Source organism: Phymastichus coffea, unplaced genomic scaffold, assembly GCF_024137745.1.
Source record: "Phymastichus coffea isolate CEN01 unplaced genomic scaffold, Cenicafe_Pcof_1.1 PCOF00007, whole genome shotgun sequence".
Lineage (NCBI taxonomy): Eukaryota > Metazoa > Arthropoda > Insecta > Hymenoptera > Eulophidae > Phymastichus > Phymastichus coffea.
In genome coordinates, this window is record NW_026706818.1 from 4,062,457 (window position 1) to 4,082,176 (window position 19,720).

The window sequence follows — 19,720 nt, forward strand, 5'->3', positions numbered from 1 at the left end:
ACCTTCTGTAACCGAAGCTGAAATCAAAACCGAGTCTTTAATTTCTCGTGTTATTTCGATTAGAGACAGAATCATATCAGACGCTAAATGTACATTGAAAAAATTAAAAGATAAAGCGACCGTCAGCTTGAGTCGCTCAAGGAATATTAGCATTACCAATGATAATATTAATAATGCAATTGCAGCACTATGCGGTACTTCAATGCACTTTTCGCATTCAGAACCATATTTTTTCGAATCAGTTTATGACTTTGGAAACAGGCTGCTTGTATCTGATTCGAGTAAAATAGATGTTATAATGTTGAACGAAAGTGGACAGTCAATTAATATTATACCTTTACTTGAGGGTACAAAAAATCATGATGTCTGGTTATGTAATAAATACTGTAAAATGCCCGATATTCATACCATAATAGAAATTAAAGAGCTTTTTGAAAAACTGAACGACTTAAATTATGCTGATGCTTATGATTTTCTGAAAAATCTTGATGTCTGCAGCTCTGAATCTCAACATTCAGAGAAACTTGGTCATCCTATTGTTTGTCATATTGGAAGTTTCTTATGTAATTCGACATTTCTTAAACTTCGTACTATAGCTTGTAACTTTTCTTTTTTAAGAACGATAAAAGATATAATTTATGCGTTAAAAAAATGTTATAGAAATATCGAAGAGGTGAATGAAGCTTTAAATAATGGTGATTTGGAGAAATTAGAAGATATGGCATCGAAAGCTTCAATGTCTTTATTTTTTTCATCTACAAAAACCGATGAAGTTACTTTGGATGAGAATGAAATTTTACAGAAATTGGACGGAGGTGTCAAAGTTTATTACAAATTTTTAAAAGACCTTCCTCTACATGTTTGTGTTTCTTGCGAACGATTATGTTGTGAAAAAAGTATAAAAGATGTTAAAGATTATGAACCAAATGTTGCATGCGAATTATTAGGAATTATTAATAATGCTTGGCAGCAATTAGTAGAATATTATGTAAATAATAATTCGATGGAAATATTCCTCAATGGTAAGATTTGCAAATCTTGTTTGGAGCAGCTTAAAAAGAATAAGATACCTCCAACGTGTCTTTTAAACAATCTTTATTTCAAAGCTATTCCAGATGAATTGAAATTTTTGAATATGTATGAAAAAATTTTAATCCAGCGTGCAAAATCATTTCAAGTTATCCAGAAAAAAGGTACTATTATGAAGAAAAATATACCTCATTACGCACGTCATGACAAGCTCGTGGGGAAAGTTTTTCATTTACCTCTACCATTACATGAGACATTACAAAAATTGTGTAAAGAAACGGATCCTCTGAACACGAATCATGAGTTATACATATTGGTTAGAAGTATTCCTACTAAAGGTAAGATTATTTGGGAGGAATACGTTGATGTAAAAAAAATATGGAATGCTTTGAAATGGCTGAAAGAAAACAATCATCTTTATTCAAAAATTAATCTTCCCATTAATCCAGAAGATTTACTAAATGAACTAAAAGATGTAGATTTAGAGTATGCAGAAGAAGATTCTGTTAATAATGAAGACAAAGTCGATGAAAATTATAACAAAGCTACAAATTCTAAATTGCCTCAGGCAGAAGCTTTATTGACTGCAAAATCGCAATCGGACACATTTTACGATGAATATACAATAAATGCTTTACATACTAAAAAACCTAATGAATCGAATACAAAATTATACCAAATGAAAAAAGTATATGAAAATCCGTTGGCTTACGATGACAGTGACTTGGATTTGAAATGTTTTCCAGACATTTTTCCTTACGGTGAATGTGGCTAACGCGTTTCGAGAAATATACGATTAAGAGATTCTGATTTTATTAAACACATATTGACCTCTAAACATTCACAATTTAGAGAAAGCAAACAATTACATTTTTACTATTTACACGATAACAATATGAGAAATCTGAATGCAGGAATATATCACATGTTACATGTTGTAGATACACGTTATAAATATACAGCTGGAAATTTCAAGAAACAATTGGAGGAGAATCTTTTAGAATCAAATCTTTATTCTATTTTTGCTCGCTTAAGAGGAACTGAAGCGTACTGGATAAAACTTAGAAGAGAACTCAATTGTATGACCCAGGAATATGGCCCAGTTACATTTTTCGTAACCTTAAGTCCCGCAGAATGGAACTGGCCGGATTTGGGTGAATTTATACAAGATTATCAATCATTGGATAATGATAGTAGATCTATTAGTCAACTCGTCGTTGACTATCCTGTTCCAGCTGCAATTTTCATAGAACAAAAGTTCAAAGCCATGATGGCTTATTTGCTTTCCGACGCAAGACCTATAGGAATAATTGAACACTATTATTATGTTCGAGAGTATCAAGGTCGAGGGTTACCTCATTTTCATTGTATTTTCTGGATAAAAGATACTCCAGTATACGGCATATCTTCGAATGAAGATGTAAAAAAATTTATAATGCAATACATTACTTGTCGTTTACCTAATAAATATACATCTCCAAATATGTATCGTAGAGTAATGGAATATCAACAACACAAACATAATGACTATTGTATGCGTAAAAATAAAACACGAAGTGGTTTTATATCCGCTTGTCGTTTCGAATTTCCGCGAAAGACAACAAAAGAATTTATTTTACGTGATGTTATTATGGCTATAACAAATCGTAGAAAGTTGAAAAACAATAGTAGACTTTATGATCTGCCTCGAGATTTTAATGAACAATATACGAACGACTATATGCCTGCTATATTAGCTTTATGGGAAGGAAACACCGATGCTCAATTTATTGGTGAATCAACGTATCTTTTGACGTATTACATTACATGTTATGGAACAAAAGGTGAAAAAAGTAATTTGGATCTTTCTGATATAGCATTGAATAGGTCTCTTTGCAGTAGACTTTGGGCCATAGGTACGCGCGGACTTACTCACAGAGAATGTGGAGCTATAGAAGCGGCTGATACTTTATTAGTCACCCACTTCATGAAACAGATCCAAATACTAATTTTATATAGGTTGACGTTGGTTTTGAAAAAAAAAGAAAATTAAAATCAAAAGTTGCAATGGAACAATTATCTGAAGATTCAACGGATATCTTTTGTGATAATTTAGTAGATACATACTATCCAAAGCGCCCTATAGAGTTAGAAACCATGTGTTTATATGATTTTGCGAGATTTTTCGATATATGGAAAACAAAGCCAATTCGCAAAGCTGAATATTATAAAATGGATGAAAATTTATATTGCAGAAAAAGAAAACAAGCACGTTTAGTTCGTCATATGAAGTACAATCCTCAAACACAACCTGAAGCCTATTATTTTTCTATATTGATATTATTTAAATCTTGGAGAAATACCGAGGAACTTAAGGGAAACCAAGAAACATATCATAATGCTTTTATTGAAATAAAAGATGATTTATCTGCAGCACTTAAATATCATGATAAGCTGCAGATGATTCAAAATGCTATGGATGAGGCTAATAAATTAATCAAGCAACAAGAATTGGAAAAGACCTTGATCCAAAAATCAGAACATCTGGTAATTGCTGATCCTCTTGACGCTACAGAAGTTATAAAAGATGTTCAAGATTTGATTGAAAAGGTTGCCGAAACAAAAGATATTGACGTAGATCAATCAATCAAAAATTTAAATGTTGATCAATTAAGAATATTTAATACAATTACATCTACAATGTCATCTGACAATAAAGTAATAAGACTGTTTGTTAGCGGATTTGGAGGTACTGGTAAAAGTTACCTGATTGAAAACTTGGTATTATGGAACAAACTAAAGAGAAATAAAAATACCGCTGTTGCAGCTCCGACTGGTATTGCAGCATTTAATATTCAGGGATTGACAGTTCACAGATTATTACAATTACCTGTAGAGCAAGGAGGCACGGCAAAATATAAACCTCTATCGGATAATGCGTTAAAAAGAATACGTCAAAGTTTAAAGAATGTTGATTTCATCATTATTGATGAGATTTCTATGATATCAAACGTAACTCTTACGTATATACATTTACGACTGACAGAGATTTTTTGCACATCAGACAAAAAAGACGGTTGGTTTGGTAAAATACATATTGTAGTTTTTGGCGATTTACTTCAACTACCACCTGTGCGAGAAGAATTCGCTTTCATTTCACTGACAAGATCGCAAATTGATAAATACATTAAAGGAATGTTATCATTTAATTTATGGACCTTGTTCGAATATGAGGAATTGACTATAAATATGAGACAGAAAAATTATAAAGGTTACTCAGAATATTTAGGAAAATTAAGATTAGGTTATTTAACTAATTCTGATATAGAAACTTTACTGAAAAGAAAGATTTCTTTTTCCAGCAATATTCCTTCAAAATCTCTTCATGAACTGTGCCAATATTTGAGTAATTTGCCTACCAATATGGTATGCTTGATGCCGACTAAAGATATGTGCTCAATACTTAATAATACCATGTTGAATAAACTAGAGTGTGAAGAGATAAAGCTAATTGCTAATGATTGTTACGAATGTCCAAAGAGACTAGAAAAACGTGTTTTGAAAATTTTAAACGAAGATGATGACAACGTTTGTGGCATTTCTCGAGTAATCACAATCAAAATAGGTTGTAAAATTATGATACGAAGAAATATCGATGTGTCCATCGGATTAGTTAATGGAACTATAGCAACAGTTATTGCAGTGACCAAAGGAAAAACAGGTATAGATAGCGTGACTATTAGACTTCAATCAAATCAAGAGTATTCTATCAAACAATTAGAATACCAATTTCAAATATTAGATCAAGTATTCATTACGAGAAAACAATTTCCGATTTGTCTAAGTTATGCTATAACTATTCATAAAAGTCAAGGTTTAAGTTTAGAAAATGCTGTTATAGACGCTGGAAACAGCATTTTTAGTTGTGGTCAAACGTACGTAGCTTTATCTAGGGTCACTAAACTAGAAGGTTTACATTTAATTAATTTGGATCCTTCTAGTATTAAAGCTGATGAGTCTGCTATAAAAGAATATAATAGACTGAGAAATCAATATCGTACAGATCTTGATATTTATAATATTCCTGTTAAAGATGTTTACAAAAGTAATAAAATATTTGACAGTGTTTGGTCTATATCACGTCATACATTGCAGATTCAAGCTGATAATGTTAATAATATTTTACAATGTCCGTTGAGTTCATTCATCTATCCATTACCTGATAAAAATAGCTTATCTTACGCTAAATCATGTATACAGAGTTTATTTCATTGCCAATTGATTAGAAAACATTTACTTGAATCCAAGGATCAAGATATACTTTTACAAATATTTAAACAATATGTTACCAAAACTTTGGTTGATTTAGTCCCGCTTTCAAATTTTCTTAATACTACCAAGTATTCATTCCTAATTCAAAAGGATGCTGCAGATTATTTATCGGATATATGTATGAAATTTGGAATAATAGGCAAACTTACTACACATGAGCTTACCATTGGGATAAGATGCCCAGGTTGTGATTTTAGACCAGATCCAATTACAACATGTAATTGCATTTTAAATTTATACTTAAATACAGAAAAAAATGGGGCATATACGTTGCAGAATATTATAGATGAAAATATTAATGTTTGGCGCGATATTCAAGAAACTTGTCATAATAACTGTAAATATAAAAAACAAAAAAAAGTTTCTCTCCGTATTGATTAGGAAAAAATTTTAATAATTAGGCTGTCACTGTTTTCAGACAATAATAAATTAACTGGATTCAAGATTAATGATGTGCCAAAGAAGAAAATTTCTATAGATAATAAATTTTTTAGGGTAATAAGTGCAATTTTTCATTGTGGACCAAGTATGGACAATGGGTATTATTTTAATGTATTACGCGAAGAAACTTATTGGTTTCATACATCTGATTCTAAATGCACAAAAAAATCATGGCCAAAAGGCTCGAAAGATATATATATAATATTTTTAGAACAAATTAAAGCACCAAAAAGAAAGTGATCTCGTAAAGAAAATATGAGATGTTTCGCATCAACTCTCCGAACGTGGCGCACGGGTGCCAAAAGATGACTAAGTTCAACTCTTATTTGCACTACTTGAATGTATTTTAGAATGACTAATATTCTAGTCAAGTCTAGTAGAATTTATTATTGTAGTATTCAGTCGTAACCATAGCTTCCATTGAAATAAGTGAAATCTCCATAAAAACACTTTTTACAAAAGTAAAAGTTTGCATGAATGCTTTTTTAACTTCCTTGCCATTTTTATCGTTAAAACCTTGCTACTTCGTCCACAGTTATTTTAATTTATAAAAATGATACGAGCGCTATATATTACTTGCTCATACACGTACAGACAGATTTTTGTATCCTATACTAAAAATTATCCATTTTTCACATATTACTCTGTTTAGATCTTAACTCAATAATAGAATTTTCTTATTCGTCTTTAAACTTTTGAAAGTACTGAAATCAATATAAATAAAGCACGGATGCCATTTATAAGTGTAACATCTTAAGGACCAAAAGAATCGATAAAATACTAAAAACTCGATGATTTTATATGTCTAGTTCTCTATGTCTAAACATCATTGTTAACAATGACTGAAACATGTTCAGTATCTATCTTTAAATAATGAATCATTTTTATGTATTTAAATTGATATATTAGATACACTACGTCTCGATCAACCTTATTTTTTTATTGGGATCGTTTTTAAATTTTTGAAAGAAATGAAATCTATTTGAAAATGGCACGGATGCTATTGATTCATTTCAGCTGCTACATAACAAATAGTCACGCATTATTTATACGTTGAAATTTTCAATAACTTATATAAATTTTTGGCAACTTTTATTCTTGCCGGGCCAGTCCGCCAATAATATCAGGTACAAGCATGGACAATAAAATATTATAAAATGAATTACTCTTAGCCGTGTACTGAAAATGAACAATATCTAACGTTAAAAAATTATTACCAAGAACTTTACGTTTCTACCTGGTATAAAAAAATTATTTTTCACTATGTATCAGAAAAAATATTTCGATATAAATTTAAAAATTGTAAAAGTGACTTTAGTATTTGCTGAACCACGCAATAATTAATATAACAGTATTGTATACTTTTCAGTTGAGTAGTAAAAATCATTTGAGTATTTCATTAAACACTTTTGTATACTTTTCAGTTGAGTAGTAAAAATCATCTGAGTATTTCATTAAACACTTACAAATACAAATTAATTATAGGTTTACCAAAGACAATATTGATAAAAATATTAAATAATGATAGTAAGGGTGCGTATAATGAAAAGTTAGCTGTAAATTAAACATTTCTTTTTAACTCAGGCGACAGGCCCGGCAAGAATAAAAGTTGCCAAAAATTTATATAAGTTATTGAAAATTTCAACGTATAAATAATGCGTGACTATTTGTTATGTAGCAGCTGAAATGAATCAATAGCATCCGTGCCATTTTCAAATAGATTTCATTTCTTTCAAAAATTTAAAAACGATCCCAATAAAAAAATAAGGTTGATCGAGACGTAGTGTATCTAATATATCAATTTAAATACATAAAAATGATTCATTATTTAAAGATAGATACTGAACATGTTTCAGTCATTGTTAACAATGATGTTTAGACATAGAGAACTAGACATATAAAATCATCGAGTTTTTAGTATTTTATCGATTCTTTTGGTCCTTAAGATGTTACACTTATAAATGGCATCCGTGCTTTATTTATATTGATTTCAGTACTTTCAAAAGTTTAAAGACGAATAAGAAAATTCTATTATTGAGTTAAGATCTAAACAGAGTAATATGTGAAAAATGGATAATTTTTAGTATAGGATACAAAAATCTGTCTGTACGTGTATGAGCAAGTAATATATAGCGCTCGTATCATTTTTATAAATTAAAATAACTGTGGACGAAATAGCAAGGTTTTAGCGATAAAAATGGCAAGGAAGTTAAAAAAGCATTCATGCAAACTTTTACTTTTGTAAAAAGTGTTTTTATGGAGATTGATACTTCTTCAGTTAGATTTATTTTTAGTCTTCCAGTACTTATTTTCGATTTTTTTTTTGGTCGACCAGATTGATTTTGACTAATGAAACTTCTTCATATCATACTCAATCAGAGAATAGTTGGCAATTACGGCACGTAATTGAGAAATTCCTTTTTTTTTTAATTGTGATTTAAATGAGTATCAATTAGTGAGAAAATTACAATAAAGTCGACAATATAAGCGATATATCGATAATAACTTTATTACTTCATTTTCTGAAGAATAATAATTCTTAAACATTAGTTAGTCAGTCAAACATTGTCAGTTGTACATTTAATTGTTCATATAAGATAAATAAATAAATACGTTCCTAAAAAATAAATAAATTGATAATAAGTAAGCAAACAATGAATAATAAGTAAATAAATAACTAACAGCACATATCTTGCTTGCAACAAAAATATGAGAAAAATGTAACATCAAATACTGCAACGGTAATCGATTTTAAATATCGATTCGTTTTTGTGACAAAGCAAGCAGTACGCTTGCTCTTTGTCTTTCTCTCTCCATCTCCACCCTTTTTCTAAACTAGGCATAATGACCAGCATTGCGTGCATATTAGAATGCGCCAAACACTTGACCTTTTGTTTCAGCGTCAATGATTGCCAAGGAGCGACCGATACTTTATAGGAAATATTCAAACGGTCATGTATGAAATCAAAAATTCCGTGATCTAATAATAAAGCCAGAAAAAAACTGAAAAAGCTATTTTAAAGCTTGGAGTAAGTAAAATAAGGAAAAAATAGTCTGATTCCCAAAAAAATTATTTTTGACCTTCCAATCAGAGATTAAAGCTCTAACTTTCTAAAAATTCATCTTTATCTTGTAATTCAACAGCTTTCTCAGTGAGTAAAAATATGTTTTTCAAACTTTTTTTTTATTTAGCGCCAATGAAATAAAAATAGTCAAAACAGCGATTGTTTTATTAAATTTACTTTTTAAAGAGTTGAGTTTTTATTTAGGTGTGTAGGCTCTTCAGAAATTTTTCATAATGGAGTAGCATAAGATCTACGGTGATTTCAAGGTCATTCGAAACGCAAAGTACATGTGATCATTATGATCATTAATATTTATTGCGTAAATGGATATATTGTTTTATGTATATTGTTTTATGATTTAATATAGATACTATTCAATAAGTAAAATATTAGTTTTAAATAATATACTTTGACATTTAATGATATTAATACGTAATATAAATTTAGTAACTCTATTTTCTTTTTATATGCCAAGCCTTTGACTTACCTTTTTATCATAATTTTATCATAATTAATCATTTATATTTAAAAACAAACTTTGGCATTATAAACGATTTTTCTAGTATTGAGGTGTCTAATAAAATGGATATGTTATTTCGTTTTGGACTTTATTTTGTTTAACAGTTCTTCGTCTACGTATAAGTCAGATTACAGTGTAGCACGTGTTTAAAAACACTCATGATTAATTCTAAAATATTTATCAATAGCATGCCTGAATCCTAAAAAAATCATCTATAATACCAAAGTTGGTTTTCAAATATAAATAATCTAATTATGATATAAAAGTAAGTTAAAGGCAATTGATATATAAAAAGGAAATAGAGTTACTCTATTTATATTACGATTTATATCATCAACTGTCAAAATATATTATTGAAAACTAATATTTTGATTATCGAATAGTATCTATATTCAATCATAAAACAATATACATCAAACAATGTATCCATTTACGCAATAAATATTGTTGATCGTTAATTTTCACATCTACTTTGCGTTTCGAATGCCCTTGAAATCACCGTAAATCTTATGCTACCCCATTATGGGACATTTCTCAAGAGCCTGCACACCTATATGGGTACCCAACTTTATAAAAATAAATTTAATACCGAATAGAACAATCGCTGTTTTAACCATTTTTATTTCATTGGTGCTGAATAAAAAAAATATTTGAAATATATATTATTGTTCCTATTTTAAAAGCTACTATCCAATGTAATTACTTTTTCAAAAATCATTGAGGAAAGAAATATTGAATTGAAATACAAGATAATGGTAAATTTTCAGAAAGTTAAAGCTCTTATTTGAAGGTCAAAGATAACCTTTTTGGGAATCGGATTATTTTTCCCTTAGTCTACTCTTACCAAGCTTTAAAATAGCTTTTTCAAATTTTTTCTAGCTTTATTAGATCGCCGAATTTTTTATTTCATACATGATCGTTTAAATATTTCTATAGTGCGACAAGATTCGAACTACAATCAAGACATAGGGTAGATAAAGTGTACAGATGCTATATCCATTATAAACCATACACTCTAGATGATGCTAGCATTTTACACAATTATTGTAAGTGCGCTTGGCGAGAGAACAATTGGTTGTTGTTCTCACGTAGCAGCCATTATTGACTATTTATCATACGTATGTTAGAATGCAATCCTACATTGTAAAACCAGCAGAACATCACACAAAGATTTATGAATAAGATAATACAATTTTCGTTATTGAAGAAGATTATAATGAGGATTAATATAGATCATTATATTTTTTGTTGTTGTAACAAGGTGATAAAGTATTTCATAGATACAAAAATTGTGTTTTAGATTATATTAGTTATTTCATTAATCATTAGAAAAAATTGCACTTCTCATGATATAATGGTGCTAATGACATATGTGTGGTACATGTTTTCCATGTATTTTTTGACATAGAATCTAATAGCGCTATTTATTTCACCGTATAATTTGTATGTACAGCGTTAGAAGCGAAAAACAATGTTTTTTAGGGTTTTTATTTTTATTAGAAATATCAATAGATAATGGTAAATATTTTGCAAATGCGAAATTAACTCGCTATTATCATGCTATTCGTAAGATTAACTTAGCATATGATATAAATGCAAGTCTAGATGAAGAGCAATTAATAAATAAACTTTCTCGGTATTTTGATCGAGACGTGCTTTATGTTAGTTCAAGCTGACACATAAAACAAATCTCGGAATTAATTAAGATTTTATCTTCGTTAAATAACGATGATTATATTATTCCACGCAATGTCTAAAGAGATAGCGGTGTGGAACAAAAGATAAATAGTATAACTATTGCAATTAAAAACTAATTAACAAAAGTAATAATAGTAAAGTAAATAAGAACAAAAATTGTTGGAATATATGTAAATATTATAATCTGAACTATTGAAAGAGAATTCAAGACAGTGTAGAGCTTGCGCTCCCTCCACTGCGAGCTCTCGAGCCGAGTTCCGAGCTTCGAGCTACTGAATATAAGAATGCGCATGGGCGACATGCCGATATAGTAAAAATAAGTCTAAGCGAGAAAGTCATACAGTATGGACGTGCGCTTGCATAGCTTATAAGATACAACGTAATGTATATAGTTAATAAACTACTCATATAAACAAATTCCAACAATCCACATTTTTCAACAAAAATAATACTAATCCTAATACAAAATCGAGAAACACGTAGTTGTTGCTTGTCGGAAATCGGATAAGTTAAAAACACGCAAAGAGTGGCAACATTAAAATCAAATAATAAATTAAAATTAAAAGAAAAAGAATTATTCACAATTTTTGAAGATTCAAGAAAAAAAATTAATAATGAATTATTAACTAATGAAAATAATAATGGCGGCGAAATATGTTTTGAAATACATCTTTTATTGGATAATATTCTAGTTAGAACTTTACTTGATTCAGGTAGCGAAATTACTGTTATTTCGGAGGAATTTTATAATTAAAATTTGAATATTATTAAAGATAACCCAAATCTTCCAATCAGTGGGTACATAATTAAAGTTGCAGCGGGTCAGAAAATGGTAAAAATAAGGAAACAAAATTATTCAAAAGTAAAATGGGGTGATCAGTATTTTAATATTATCTTCCTAATCATTCCTAAATTAATAAAAGATTGGATTATCGGTTCCAAGGCTATGAAAAATGTAAAACTCAGAATAGATATTGTAAAAGGGGGGCATATCATACTAACGTGGAAGCTAATAATGCAAAAGTCCCTTGGTATAGAGCTAACCTACACTCTATTAATTACGTATGAGGATACGTGTATTCACCTTCATGACTATCACTTAACTCCAACTTCAACTAACTTCCTAGAGTGAACTCACCTTAAGTCATCTGACTAATGACTCTTGTCGCTCGTATTGTGTAAAAGGGCTGTTCTATTCTTCCCACAATGACCTAGATAAAATCGGTTCAAATTCTAGGAATCGGATTTAACGATGAGCAAGGAGCAATATATCGCAAGGCGGTGAATACTAAATCCATTGAATTGTATTAAAGTGCATAGTCTTTATATGGGCCGAAAGAATTTCGCTTGCGTATTATTCGTACAATATAATCCGGGGAGAGAGAGAGAGAGAGAGAGAGAGAGAGAAAGTATAAATTATACGCAGACTAACGTTAGGTACGACTATCAGAAGGGTTATTCGGCGCATGCATCAAATTACTTACGCGATATAAGCTAAGATGAATATCGTGGGTACTAATAGGTGCACCTACCCTAAGTTGCAGTTACGATGATCAGCCGTAAGCGTGTATGCCCTTCGCTTCCTCTTTCCGAGCACAATAAGCTATCAAAAACTCTGGGGCCTTAAATCGTCTGTAGATAAGGAAAGAATTTATTGAGACGTAACGGAATTTATTACTTTTTCTCTGCTTTTTCTGAATCAACCAGATGGATGAACACTAGATTATAAGTAAAATGGCCACTGAAGCGACCAATTTACATCTATTAACCAGCAAGTCAGCCAGCTTTACCTTCCAAAATATTGTACAAGGAATTACAGAATTCAATGGAAAGGATATGCTTTTGAAGGATTTTATTCAAGATATCCGTAAGGGAAAAGCGCTAATATCGGACGGATAGGAACATAATTTTTTTCGCCTAATTATCGCTAAGCTACTGGGATCAGCGCGGGACTGTATATACGGCAAATCAATCAAGGCTGTCGATGACCTAATTAACTTTAAAGGAGTTATTTGTACTCTGCAAAGACTGCATACTATAATTCTAAAATTCATAGTTTACGCATGAAACAAGGAGACTCAGTTGGAGATTTCCATGACAGGATAAATATTCTGTTAAATTGTATACAAAATGATCTGAAGGAAGAGCTTGGCCGTAATTTCACCGACGCAGTGATAACCCCAATGCAGAACTCGACCATAAAAACTTTCATCGATGGTTTACTGAAGGAAATCGGGGATTCAGTAGATATCAATCAACCAAAGACCCTAGAGAAAGCGTATAAAGAAGCATTTCGCATAGAAACCAGAAATAAATCGAGGACGAGGCACATTGAACCAAATTCTAATAGATGGGCAATCCTCCTGCGTGGACTTAATGTAAATTACGTATAAGATCAACAAAATGACTCGGAGGAGCAGGACGATGACGAATGGAACAAACTACCCACGGAGATTCAGCAATTGTTTGTACAGCGAAATAATGGACAACAATCTTACCCAAGTAACAAAAATAACCGAGGATGACAACAAAATCGACCTCAAGGCCAAAGACAATTTCAAAATAGGAACTGGAGGGCGCAGGGCGCTTATGTAACCGTGATACAATCTCATATCATTATTTCACCAGAAAGCGCTACGGAACGATAGCGTATGACCAGCAGCAAAAGGAAGAGCTGAGACCAAACCCGAGATATCAGCAACAGGTTAATTTTAATTCAGATGAGGCTCGCCCAGAGACAAATGGAGCGAGACCATGTCAGATGCGCTAACAGAATCAGGACAAAACTCAGCCACAGTAACGAAGTGCGAAGGCAATGATGGCGGAAGTACAAGCCATACCGACGACAGAGAAGCCGAGAGTGCCACCAGCAAAAATGATGAAGATATTGAATAATCCATAATTTCTGTTGAATAAAGTCGTAGTAGTTGTCTCTAATTGTGAACTTAGCGCAGGAAATAATCGAATCTATGCGCCGATAAAAGTAAGATTTCGGATACCAGAGACTAGTAAAAAATGGACTGTGTTCATGCTCGATAATGGATCTGCCGTGAACATAATTATATTCAGCGCACATAGTTGAACGAAGAGATTTGATCCTAGGGAAGTCACTACCTTAAGTGTTATAACGGTACTTATCTTTCCAACCATAGGAACAGCGATACTGACCATAAATGGAAGAGTTGCAAAATTTCACATAGTATGAAATAATTTTTCTATTTAGGAAGACGGAATGTTAGGCAGAGATTATCTAATAGATATCAATGCTGTAATTTCGTATTATCATTGTAGCTTAATGGTGAATAGCGACGTAATGAATCTGGTACTAGTTTAACCGAATGATGTGCCTATCAACCGATTACAAGACGATCTGATGCAGACTACAAGTATCAATGCTTGTGAAGACGACGAATCGGAAGCTGATACTCCAGCGGACTTAGATCAAGAAACGACCTCCTGAAGGAAATAGAAGCAGTGAGGTTAGTGATAGTGAGAAAGGACTGCTGGTCGGTATAGTAAGATACACCTTAGCGCCGAGGACCGGACAAGTCATACAGATTAACTTGATAAAGAGTACACTCACGGAAAAGTATCTACTCAGGATAGACATGGGCGATGATAAAGTCTTCTTTGAGGAGGGCGTAATCATCAATGACCATGACAGCTGTAAAATCATGGCTATAAACACTCTTGACGAGAGAGAAATAACGATAGAAGTCGACCCGAAGGAAATTCTTTCATTTAAATACTATAAATCGGAATTTTCCAGCGACACCAACTCGGACAAGAAAAGTAGCCTTCAGGGATCTGCACAAACTATTAATGAATTTAAAGAACGACGTAATAAGTTGTTGCAATTGATACGGACAAGACATCTGCCCGAGCGAACTCCAAAGCGTTGAACGCTTGTTGAAAAGATATCCGAATGTGCTTTTCTTCCCGGAGAGCCCCTACCGTGTACTAACTTGATAAAATACGAAGTACATCAGGAAAATAGAGTTCCAGTCAATACAAGGTAATATGGACATCCTCTCGTACACAGAGAATTCATATCGAACCAAATCTAGAAGCTATAGAAAGGATAGAATAATCGAAGAGAGTAACTAGCCTTATAATTAGCTGCTCTGAATTGTTCCCAAAAGCTCAGCAACGATATACCGAGATGGAGAATGGTTATTGATTTCAGAGAGTTAAATAAAAAAATCATCGGCGATGCCTACCCCTTACCTAATATTACTGATATTTTAGATCAGTTGGTTTCAACGTTCGATTTAATTAGTGGATTTCAACAATTTTCTTAAGGGTTGAGAATAGAGAGAAAACAGCTTTCTCTACTTTAGATGGACACTTTCATTATGACAGAATACCGGAAGGCTTAAGGAACGCGCTAGCTACCTTTCAATGAATGATGAATGCGTTTCTGCGGGGACTATTAAATGTAGAAATATTAGTGTATTTGGATGATAAATAATTTATGCTAAAAATTTACACGAACATGAAATTAAGGTAGAAAAATTATTTGAAAGGCTTTCTAACGCAGGGTTAATCCTGCAATCAGGCAAAGTGAATTTCCTTCATAGACAGGTACAGATACATTGATTCGTTATGAATACATTGTCAGTGCTCGAAGAGTGGAGCCGGATACTAAATTGGTTCAGGCCATAATGAAGTTTCCAACGCCTAAAGGAGTAAAAAGCGTCAAATCTTCTCTCGGACTCTCTGGATACTATCGACGTTTTATTTAGTACTATTCGAAGATAGCCAAATTTTTTAGTGACTTAACAAAGAAGGATCAGACCTATAACTAGAGATGACCACAAGAGGAGGCTTTCGAAAAGCTTATATGCTATGCTATATGCTTACATATAGGTGCTTTGTGAAGCACCTATTCTAGCTTTTCCCCATTTTCAGAAGACCTTTATTTTGACCACGGACGCTTCGGACTATGCAATAAAAGCAGTTCTACCACAAAAGGTGGATGGTGTTGAAAGGCCAGTAGCTTATCTTTAAAGGTTACTGAACAAAGCAGGAAGAAATTATACTATAACGGAAAAAGAGTGCGTCGCAATTTTATATGCGATGAATCAATTTAAACCTTTTCTCTTACGCAAGAGGTTTATTCTGATTGCTGACCATGAGCCACTGAATTTTATGCATAATCGCAAGAACCCAGAGCAAAGGCTCATAAGATCGATGTTTAAGTTTACGGATTATCAATACACATTTAAGTATATCCTGGAAAATTAAACTGCAATACAGATGCGCTATCCAGGAACCCAATTAATTTACAGGAATATTTAGATGAAAAGGCTCAGAAAGAGTTGAATGAAAATATTCCGAAAATTCAAGTAATGATAAAACACAAAAGTGCAGGAAACGAAGCAGATGAAAAACTAACAGTAGAGGATCCGTAAGACACGGAAGTTAGCCGTAAGAGGACTCACACGTTCTCGAATGAACCGAGGCCGAAAGGAAGACCATTCGGGGCTAAAACGAATAAAGAGAAGCCAAAATTAGATCATAGCACTATCGCTAAAAGGACAAGGCGTAAGAAACCTGTGGCGACAAAAAATAAAACCTTTAAACTACCAAATGAACCCAAACCAGGGATTTAGAGCGGAAGTCGCTAAATGAACAGTGAACAAGGATAAGCTTTTACCTGAGTAACTGAAAGCATTACGAATTACTGCGCCGGACATTGCGACAGATAGCTCCGGATCGGAGGAAGAAGACCCACCTAAAGCTTCAAACCTGGAGAAAAGAACAGTGACTGATGAATCTACCATAGAAATGATCGTGAAAGACAATGGAGACAGCATATTTGTCAAAGACTCGACTTTTGGACAATATACTCGTATGCTGAGTGGGCGACACAAGCGGGTGCAATATATGTTAGATCAACTGGGCAGGGAAAGCATAAATGCCAGCGTTTCGGATTCGGACAGCGAAGTTAGTACGCAACAGTCAACTTTCTCTCAGCAGTCCTTTTTATCTTCAACTACAGAGGAGAATAAAGATCCGGAAAACGTCTAAGATAGTACGGACGATAGACCTCCGATAAAGGACCCCCGGTATAGTGGCCTAAGGAAAGAGATTGAATCGGAACCAGAAGAGAAATGACGTAAGGGAATTCAGAGTGATGAATCAAACTCTGACAGTAAACCAGAGGATCCTATTAGTGCGGAAAAAGTAGCGAATGAAACGGATACCGAATCTATAGAACTAATAGTTAGTGGACCTAAAACTAGTTGAAGTTTAGGAGAACCTGAAGATGGCACGTTTGAAGGAAACGAAAGTGCGACCAAAAGATGTGAGGAACGAGCTCTAGAACAGGGAATCAGTTTATCACCAAATGTGGTTTGGAAATCAGCAGAATGATCTGAAGCCAGTCTACGGTGGTATAGGAGGCTGGACAATACGTTATATTATTGAAATGACATGGGGATCGCGCGAGACAATCAAACTATAGAAGGTTGTGACACCAAATTTCTGCGTTTAGAGAATTATTGTATTGATAATTCCTACGAGCCATGCAATGGGTCCATGCTCGAGCGCCTTGTCACTAATTATTTTAAAGAGGAAGGCACGGGAGGCTCTTTCGGTCCACTGTGACCAACGGTGACGATGGGCCTCGTCATGAAGTTGGCGTGATGGATGCTAACTCGAGAGGAAGGGAATGACGGGCGCACACTATAAATACTTTCGATAACCTTCAATCAATTTGATTACTCGATAAGATTCACAATTATAAAGAGAGACGATGTAGATTTACGCGTCGTTCTCTGCGGCCGCGTGCCTTTGCTCGTACGAAAAGACGCACGGGGGCACGGTACAATAGGTTGAGAGGAATTGAAAGGAGGATCTCGCCGCTCTCACCGTTTTCGCCGACGCGTCGCGTACTCGCGAATAAAAAGAGAGAGAGAGAGAGACGACCTGACCTGACGAAGACTGCTGGCAGGAATTGTTGCTGGAATTGCAGGCAGGTTGACGACAGGTTGAGATGAAATCCCTAATGTCTTGAGCATCACTGAAAAATTTCTTCTGGCTGCAATCTGCTCAGCGTCGTCTTGATCCTTTGTTTCTCCTTGCTAGACGATTCGGGCTCTTATGGCGCGCGCGCTCTCGACTGTCACGGTCGATCTTTTCCTCTCAAGATCTCAGCTCGAACTCTCTTCCCAACCGCGCGCGTGCCTGCTCAAGCAACACCAGCGGCTTCGCTCTCGCGAGGGGACCGCCGTGGGTCATTCGCGCTCGCTCACTCGTCACACGCGACGCATCTATTTCTCCCTCTCTTCCTCGCCGCAGCCACTGTTGCTTCCAATTGGCTTCCAATGACGATGCCTAGCACAGGTATTGACCCTAAAATAAAGCGTTGCGAGCATCGGTATCGGTTCTTGATTTCCACTACGCTCGCCAGAGCCACAGCGAAGGAGCAAGCCGCGTGAGAGAGAGAGAGAGAGAGAGAGAGAGAGAGAAAACGAGCCAGATAGGGCCGAATATTTTGGTCAGAATCCTGTCACAAGGTCTTGATAGGATACCCGAGGAATCAGATCCCAAGAACGAGAGTCCTATGGAATTACATTTTTCGAAGACGCCAGAGGACGACGAAATATTTTTCATGTTGCCGCCACCTCGACCGATCAACCAATACCAAAGACCAGTAAATTACAAGAATCCATATTCGAGAAGTGATACCTCCAAATGTAATCTATCATTAGGATCTGCGAGATATATCATGCAAATTAATAGTAATTTGAGTCAATAGTAATTGATATATAAACCGGATAATCTTGTGCATTTCATGCTTGAAACCGAAAATCGGACAAATTCTAACGACTAAATAAAAAATCATAGTATTTTTTCTATTGTTTTTAAAAATAAGTATCATGACTCTATTAGTGTAGAAACTATGAAAGTGGAACTGATGAATCTGAGGAAAATATTGCTCAAGAAAAACGTAACGAGCTTTCGAATTGCTGGACGAGGAGACTATACTGATGATATTGGACCTGGATTATTGATGGATATACTAATAAGAACCTTTGAAAACTGCCCTACAAAGGTAATTGTATGCTTTGGAAAGACCATTTTTCCACCTCTAGAACAATGGCCGGAAATAAGTAGGACCCTAACGACAGCCTAGTGGGTAGTCACAAGGGTGTTAGTCAGACATACAAAAGATCAGAGCGCGGTATTATTGGCCGGGGTTGGGTTTGCGGAAAGATGTATTAAATCATTTCCGGAGATACCCGAATTATCTTGAGAAAAAAATTGACCGACTTAAGACTAAGGAACCAATGCTGATTACGGACACGCCGATCGAGACGTTCGATAAAGTATCGATAGACACAGTAGAGAAATTACAGACCACGCCTAGTGAAAATCGTTATCTGCTGACCATGCAATTTAATTTGACCAAATACCTAATTGTTGTACCAATAAAAAATCTAAGGGTGACTAGTATAGCTGATGTATTGGCTAGACAATTAATATACATATTTGGCGCCTCGAGAGCAATATTATCAAATCGCAGGTCAAGTTTTCTTTCACAGATTGTGGAGTCATTACTACACTTGTTTAAAGTTCACCATTTAACGACTTCCAAATATAGGACTCAGACTAATGGCTCTTTCGAGACAAGCTATGCACCTTTAGT

At 33.8% G+C, this 19,720-nt stretch overlaps 1 protein-coding gene across 4 annotated transcripts in view; it reads right to left on the bottom strand.

Annotated features, from left to right (window-relative positions):
* Nucleotides 1–19,720, bottom strand: part of LOC131669076 (glutamate receptor ionotropic, kainate 2-like) — a 1,402,504-nt gene that overhangs the window by 285,009 nt on the left and 1,097,775 nt on the right. The window lies entirely within an intron of this gene.